Raw genomic sequence first — 8,724 nt, 5'->3', positions numbered from 1 at the left:
TCTATACCGTGAACTTTGTATCGCGCACATCACTTAGATGAACTCTAGAGAGTCACATAGAAAGGAATGAAGAAATGGAATATGAAAGAGAATACAAATAAATAAATGAAAGGGAATCGGATTCTATTTGTACTGTAGCTGAGATGAGTCTTGGTTATTTCTATCCTTGAACTCCTCTAGACCAGACTTTTGGTTGGGCCTTTCAACCAACTATTTTAATCTTTTTTTTTAATTAAATATGTATGAAGTATTAACATTCTTTTTGAATGTGAGGAGCCACAGCGTGAACAAATAAAAAAGAAGAGGAAAGATAATGAAATTTTTTTCTTTTACTACATTATTTATTTTTTTTACTACATTATAATTATAATAGACTCTTTGCTCATCTAAAAAATAGAAACAAAAAAAAAAAAAAAAATAAATAAAGAGAGGGTTTACTTCCAGATAGCTAGCTAGATAAGTATGTATTATGTCGATCTATATCAATTAATTTGTAGAGTAGATACTCATACAAATTAATCATACGCCGAGAACCAGATTTGAACTGGTGACACGAGGATTTTCAGTCCTCTGCTCTACCAACTGAGCTATCCCGACCATTACCGACGCATTATCCTCATAATACTAGATGACTTGGGTCTATGTCACTTAAAAATGAAAACAAAAAAAAAAACGAAAAAGTATTAAATTAAAAGGGGAATTTCTTGGATCTTTAAAAGGAAGACTTTGTAAATTTCAGTATGAGTAATGATATGGATTATGAATCATTCAAATAGGTATTCCTTGCTCAAGGGTGTTGATTTGTACGTATATCATATATATATCACAATATATCATATCACAAGACTTGTGATAAGAGAACAAAATTCTGCTAGGATACGCTTGTAAAATGGAAAAGAATAGGATGAATGAGAAACATAAGGAACTTTGAACCACTAACAAAAAGGGTAGGATAAAATAAATAGATAGCAAACGGGCTTTTTGGGGTTGGGGATAGAGGGACTTGAACCCTCACGATTTTTAAAGTCGACGGATTTTCCTCTTACTATAAATTTCATTGTTGTCGGTATTGATATTGACATGTAGAACGGGACTCTATCTTTATTCTCGTCCGATTAATCAGTTTTTCAAAAGATTTATCAGACTATGGAGTGAATGATTTGATTAATGAATATTCTATTCGATTCTTTCTTCAACTTGGAATCGATTCACAACAATTCTTTTTATTTTTCATATAAATTGATTTTGCATATAAATAAAAAAAATACGGGTTCGAGTCGTCTTTTTTGGTTTTTCATTAGTATACCTATTTATTTTATATTTTATATAGGTATATCTTGCATCCTTTCTGGAGTTTCGATATAAGGATTCCTTTACCAACAGTCAACCCCATTTGTTAGAATAGCTTCCATTGAGTCTCTGCACCTATCCCTTTTTTATTATTCTCGCTTGTTGAACCTTTGTTTATTTTCGTAAAATAATAGGATTTGGCTCAGGATTGCCCATTTTTCATTCCGGGGTTTCTCTGAATTTGAAAGTTATCACTTAGTAGGTTTCCATACCAAGGCTCAATCCAATCCAATTAAGTCCGTAGCGTCTACCAATTTCGCCATATCCCCTTTGTGTCTTGAGATTAGGATCTCATTAGGATGCACTTCCTTCCCCCTTTCTCCTTCCCTTCCTTTCCCCTTTCTTTCATTTATTTATTTTCTTTCTTTTTATGCGAAAACCGTTGAATTTAGTATTGAATTTAGTAGATATAGATACTGATTCTTATATCGAAGGGTCTTTACCTATTTTATTTCTTGTTTGTTTATCTTCTTTCGTCTCTATCGGAGACCCGTATTTATTTGGTCCAATCAGAAAATATTTTATCATTTCTGTATTCGCAATTCAATATAGATGGATATTCCATAACATATATATGCCCCCCTTACTCTCAGTTTTCTCAGGCAATTTACTCGAACGGTCGATTTTTTTTTTTTTTTTCGTCTTAGCTTCCGCCTTTATGAATGAAAACAAAAGAAAGGAGTCTCTCATCTCTCATTATGATCTGGATTTCATTTCTATGGGTTGCATCTTTTCTTTTTTCTTTAATTTTATTTTTATTCTTATTCTTTTATTAGACTATCCTATATAACCATAATAAGATAACTAAAAAAATAAAAATAAAAATGAAAATTGAATTTATTCATTATTAAAATTTATTCATTTTAAAATTTATTCATTATTAATTATTTATTTTCTAGTATAATAGCATAATAGCTAGAACTAATTATTCCATTCATTTCTATTTCGACTTCGAAGATAATTCGAATTAGTTAGTCTAAAAAACAAAGTTTCATTCTAATTATTTAGACTTATAACGTATCATTTATATAATGATAATATATATATAAATTATATATAAATATAAATTATATATAAATGCATAAAAATATTTTCACTATAATTATCTAATTATTAGACTCTATTTATAATTCTAAACTAAATATAAATAAATTAAATATATATTAAATCTATATTAAATATAAATAAATATTAAATATAAATAAATTAAATCTATATTAAATCTATCTATCTATATTAAAATTAAATCTATCTATTAAATTAAATCTATATCTATATCTATATAAAAAAAAAAAATTATATATAATTTAAATGTAAAATATACTAAAAATATACTAAAAAATACTAAAAATATAAAATAAAAAATATAGTAATATTATACTTAGTATACTAATATTATACTAATATATATATAATACTAAATTATATATATAATACTAAATAGAATATAATACTAAATAGAATAGAATACTAAATAGAATAGACTAATAGAATAAAGATAACATATAATAAAATAAATATAAAATAAAAATATATAATATAGAGATAAATAATAAATAATTATAAAAATTATAAATATATTTATAATTTATTTTTATAATTTTTATAATTATAATAAAATTAGAATTAAATTATAATAATATTATTATAATTTAATATTATTAAATATAATGTTATTAAATATTAATATGATTAAATTAAAATATGATTAAATTAAAATATCATTTTTAATATGATTAAAATATAATCAAATAGAATGATTAAAATATAATCAAATAGAATTATATTATTCTATTCTTAATTATTATATTCTATCAATATTAGATTGAATATTAGATTGAATCTACCATTATTATATATTATTATATATTATTATATATCATTATATTAAATATGATTATATTAAATATGGCATAAATTATGTATGGCATAAATATGGCATTTAAAATTTAAAATTCTAGTTTTTCTAAATTCTAGTCTATAATTCATATTAATAATTCATAGTAATTATGAATAACTAATAGATAGTTAATAGATAAGATCGTAATAGTTTGCTGAATTCCTATGGATACAAAATTTCTATTATTTGAGCCCGCTTAGCTCAGAGGTTAGAGCATCGCATTTGTAATGCGATGGTCATCGGTTCGATTCCGATAGCCGGCTTTCTCTATTTGTTTGCTTTTTTACTTTTTTACATGATTGATAATGTTTTTTTGAAATCAAAGAACATTGAAAAAGCTTTTTCCCCTTTTCTTTCCAAAGGTCAACGATCCGTTTATTATGTCGTAGAAACTTTCAATTAGGAATAAAATTGGAGGAGTTAGATCTTTGCAGAATAAATCAAGAAAAAAAAAAAGGAAACTTTTTTTGGTTTAATTTTTAGATTTTAATTTTTATATTTTATATTTAATATATATTTTATATTTAATATATTTATATATTATATATATTTTATTTTAATTTCTATTTTTTGTATACATTATATACAATATACATTATATACAATACAAAAAAGTATGGATATTGATCCAATTCATCTCATTAATATTTGTAGTACAATCCTTCAGTCGATTTCGCTTCATTTAGTTCAGTTTTAATTTAGGTTTATGAAATTTCAATAAAATTCAAATTAATAAGGAGTCTTTATGTCGCGTTACCGAGGGCCTCGTTTCAAAAAAATACGCCGTCTGGGGGCTTTACCGGGACTAACTAGTAAAAGTCCTAGAGCCGGAAGCGATCTTAGAAACCGATCGCGCTCCGGTAAAAAATCTCAATATCGTATTCGTTTAGAAGAAAAACAAAAATTGCGTTTTCATTATGGCCTTACAGAACGACAATTACTTAAATACGTTCGTATTGCCAGAAAAGCAAAAGGGTCAACAGGTCAGGTTTTACTACAATTACTTGAAATGCGTTTGGATAACATCCTTTTTCGATTAGGTATGGCTTCAACTATTCCTCAAGCCCGCCAATTAGTTAACCATAGACATATTTTAGTTAATGGTCGTACAGTAGATATACCAAGTTATCGCTGCAAACCCCGAGATATTATTTCAGCGAGGGATGAACAAAAATCTAGAACTCTGATTCAAAATTATCTTGATTCATCCACCCATGAGGAATTACCAAAGCATTTGACCCTTCACACATTACAATATAAAGGATTAGTCAATCAAATAATAGATAGGAAATGGGTCGGTTTGAAAATAAATGAATTGCTTGTCGTAGAATATTATTCTCGTCAGACTTAAACCTAACTAAAATAACAAAACAAGGGTTCTGCTCCCTTTTCACCTGAGTTAAGGTTAAGTAAAGGAAGACAGGGTAAGGGATTTGATTCGGAAATTTTATTTTTCTCCTATTCATGTATGATAGATCCGTAGGTAGATTTTCATCCCCTGTACGCTATTTTACGTATTCCGTATTAAAAAGAAATTGGGAATAGAGAATCTATATCAAAGAAGGGTCTAACTCTTTAGTATCTGTTCTTATTTGATTTGATACATTGTAGTCAGTTACATTGGCGAATTAGGTGAAGGTGCGGAAAGAGAGGGATTCGAACCCTCGGTAAACAAAAGTCTACATAGCAGTTCCAATGCTACGCCTTGAACCACTCGGCCATCTCTCCTACATAATTATTATGGCCGATAACCCGAGCGAATAGCGAGTTATTCATATTAGATTGTTCGAGAGGTACGAACAATATCAATTCTAACTAGAAAACTAGCTATAAAAATAGAAAACTTTTCATCACTTTTTTCAGCACTTTTTCTTTAGCCTCCCGACTCGAAGAAATTTTTTTGTGAGGGGGCTGTTAAAAATAAATAATATAATACGATAAACATATACCATATATATCTATTCATGTTTGCGAAAAAGGCACTCACCATCTTTTTTCTGATATTTCTACCGGACTGGATTAAATCAATGAATTGAAACGAATCAAATCAATCGATTGGTTTTTTTTTTTTAGACTATGCTTAATGGATATTTTTAGTTCATAATTCTCTTTAGACTCTAATTCCCCATTTCTATAAGAATTCTAAAATTCTTTTCCAGTTTTAGATCTCTCAACAACAACCTCTTACTCTGTAAATCTATTACAAATTCATAAATCCTCTAAGGGATTTTTATATTTGATTATATGTTGTATACCTGCTATGCACAAAACACAAAAAAGGGCAGTTATTTTATTTTCATCATAGAACGATTATTCGATTATTTTTCCTCTTTTTATCATAATTTAATCAAAACTTCTCTAATTTTGCTAATCTATCCTAATCCGTAGGATAAATTTTTTGATTCTTCAACTTCGATGAAATCGTAATAATTCTTTTTTCTTTTTATATTTTATTCTTATACTAATAAATTCTTATACTAATAAATTTGGATGAAATAAAATAGGATTCAAATATTTCTTTTTTTTTTTTTTTCTTGATTCCTGCCAAAAAAATTGAAGTAAAGTAGAGGGCTATATCTTTTTTTTTTTTTTTTTTATGGAATGGGTCTGCTTTTATGTTATTTCGTACTGTACGCTTCCTTTGTTTGTGAGATCCTTTTTTTTTTCTCACGAAGGGGTAATGAAAAGAGTTATAGAATGGATTGCTACCTATGCCTAGATCGCGGATAAATGGAAATTTTATTGATAAGACCTTTTCAATCGTAGCCAATATCTTATTACGAATAATTCCGACAACTTCAGGAGAAAAAGAGGCATTTACTTATTACAGAGATGGTGCGATTTGATTATTATTATATAATTATAATTATTTTATATATTTTAATTATTTTATATATATTTTTTTTTTTATTTTTATTTTACCGCTCTTAGTCTTAGGAAAAAGACACATGATTCGGAATAGAAAAAAAAAAAAAAAGACTATTGAAAAAAAAAAAGAAATCTACGCTTGTTGAAGGTGAAGTTTATAAATAAAGCAATTCCTTCTGTCGTGTATCCCCGATTAATGCAACCTCAGATGCTTCAATTGTTGATTCGAGTATTGAGCGAAAGGTTACACCTATGGGTCTGTATTGTGGGTCAACCCTACTACACTAGTACCAATAGGCGGCATAGAGGAAGAAGCACTACATCTAGGAATCAACAACACGAAAACTTTGTTATTGTTATAAAGGATTCCCTTTCCTTATCGGGATCGGAACTAAGAGAAATGGTTGGGACAACAAACATCCATCTTGTTCGTACTTTGGATACCCATATAACCATCGAAGATTGTTGAAGTGACTAATTCCTGGAAATTAAGGAGCGTTGAGAACAAAGAAATTGTTGGAGTTTACTTTATTTATCTAGTACGAACACGCTTGATGGTAAGAAAAGATCTTTTGCAAGAGGGTTGGCTAGAGATTTCTTGTAAAAACATTAGCCCCGCTCAGTTCATAATGACAATATTTCGACCTTTTTTTTAATTCCATGGATTATTCTCATTATGCACATAAAGGAGGAGCCGTATGAGGTGAAAATCTCACGTACGGTTTTGGAACGGAGAATTCGTTGAATCGAATGACGACCGTAACGGATGTCGGCTCAATCCGAAGGAAATTATGCGGAAGCCTTACAGAATTATTATGAAGCTATGCGACTAGAAATTGATCCCTATGATCGAAGTTATATACTCTATAACATAGGCCTTATCCACACAAGTAACGGAGAACATACAAAAGCTTTAGAATATTATTTTCGAGCACTAGAACGAAACCCGTTCTTACCACAAGCTTTTAATAATATGGCTGTGATCTGTCATTACGTGCGACTATCTCCACTATAGAAATAAAAAAAAAAAGGAAAGAAAGAGCAAATACGCTAGTAAATAAATACGCTAGTAAATAAAATAGGCTTTCTACATATTGCATCGTCCAAAAAACGATTTTTATCAGCTGTAACAAAAAAAGAAAAAAAAAAAAGAAACTTCATAGAAGTCAAAATATGAAGAAATATATATGCCTAGATACTTTATTCTATGGATAAAGGATCTAATTGATAGAGGAAGCACCGTAAAGATCAATTAGCGAGGTTTTGGGCCGATACAATAAAAATAAATAAGAACTGCTTATTTATGTCATGATATGAGATAAAAATTAGGAATCAACTTATGTAATAGAGCCGATCCCCTAAGTTATTGAGCAGCGGTGTAGCATCAGATCCCAAAGACAGTAAGTCTTTTTTATGAGGAAGAAGTCTTTTTCAAGGATTCTATATAAATTTATATATGATATGAAACCGAGATAGTTACCTTTCAGAAAAATCTAACGGACGATAATCCCGAAACGCCTATGCTTTATTTTTCTGAAGGTGGGAGAAAAGATAAAACTCATTATTAATTTAATCCAAATTAAAGTTTGAAACTCATGTAATTAACCTCTTTTGGTTAACCCGAGACAAATCGATAGGATCTATGAGAAATCTCATTCAATTGGATATATGGTAGGGTAAAAAAATGGGACACCAAAAGAATTGACTGCCGAGCCGTATGAGGTAGGAAACTCTCAAGTACGGTTCTAAGGGAAGGAATTGACCCGCCTATTCCGACCGGGGAGAACAGGCCATTCGACAGGGGGATTCTGAAATAGCGGAGGCTTGGTTCGATCAAGCCGCTGAGTATTGGAAACAGGCTATAGCGCTTACTCCTGGTAATTATATTGAAGCGCAGAATTGGTTAAAGATCACGAGGCGTTTCGAATAAGAACAAGAGCTCTCTGTTTATTTATTATTTTCGGATTAGAAATTCTAATTAGAAATTAGAAAATTCTATTACTATTAAATTCTATTCTTATTCTATTAAATCCATTTAATTAAATTACCTTACCATTAAAATTATTAAATTAGATTTTTTATTCATATTCAATTTGAATCTTTAAATATTAAAAAATATTAATTTAATTGGAATTGTTAATTGTGTAATTGTTTGTTTTTGTTGGACCCATCGGTCAGATCATTTCTCTCTCTCTGGGAAAAACCAATCAAAGAATTTCATTATATCCTTTCTAAAATCGTTCTATTTCGTCTGATATTTCGTAAGGATAAGTAATACACGGATATAGCAAAATAAAAAATATTTTCTTTTCTGCTTCTATTAAAACGAATAAAAACCCCTCGAATGACTCAATATCAATACTGGAGTATCCCTTAGTAATGAATGCTCACGCGAGTTGGGATAGAGTAATATTCCTTGTTCTATCTATGTAAGACAAAAAAAACTCCATCTAGGAACTTCTAATTAAGATAGGAATACAATACACAGGTTGCACAAAAAAATTGTTTTTGCACCAATGTAAGTAAAGTCCGGAAAAGGTTTTATAAGATTAAAAAAGGTCCGTTGAGCGCCTCATGGATATGTCATAATAGATCCGAACACTTGC

The 8,724-nt window shown here is 29.0% G+C and overlaps 3 non-coding genes across 3 annotated transcripts; 1 reads left to right on the top strand and 2 right to left on the bottom strand.

Moving 5' to 3' along the window:
* Positions 1–524: 524 nt before the first annotated feature.
* Positions 525–597, bottom strand: TRNAF-GAA (transfer RNA phenylalanine (anticodon GAA)). Its single transcript has one exon. It is a non-coding gene; the product is annotated as a tRNA-Phe (tRNA).
* A 2,843-nt stretch (positions 598–3,440) lies between these two features.
* Positions 3,441–3,513, top strand: TRNAT-UGU (transfer RNA threonine (anticodon UGU)). Its single transcript has one exon. It is a non-coding gene; the product is annotated as a tRNA-Thr (tRNA).
* A 1,378-nt stretch (positions 3,514–4,891) lies between these two features.
* On the bottom strand, positions 4,892–4,978 carry TRNAS-GGA (transfer RNA serine (anticodon GGA)). The gene has a single exon. It is a non-coding gene; the product is annotated as a tRNA-Ser (tRNA).
* Positions 4,979–8,724: the final 3,746 nt, after the last annotated feature.

This window comes from Durio zibethinus, unplaced genomic scaffold (assembly GCF_047325235.1).
Source record: "Durio zibethinus cultivar Kanyao isolate XHJ-2024 unplaced genomic scaffold, ASM4732523v1 HiC_scaffold_114, whole genome shotgun sequence".
NCBI lineage: Eukaryota > Viridiplantae > Streptophyta > Magnoliopsida > Malvales > Malvaceae > Durio > Durio zibethinus.
This window is presented reverse-complemented; position numbering and strand designations above follow the sequence as displayed.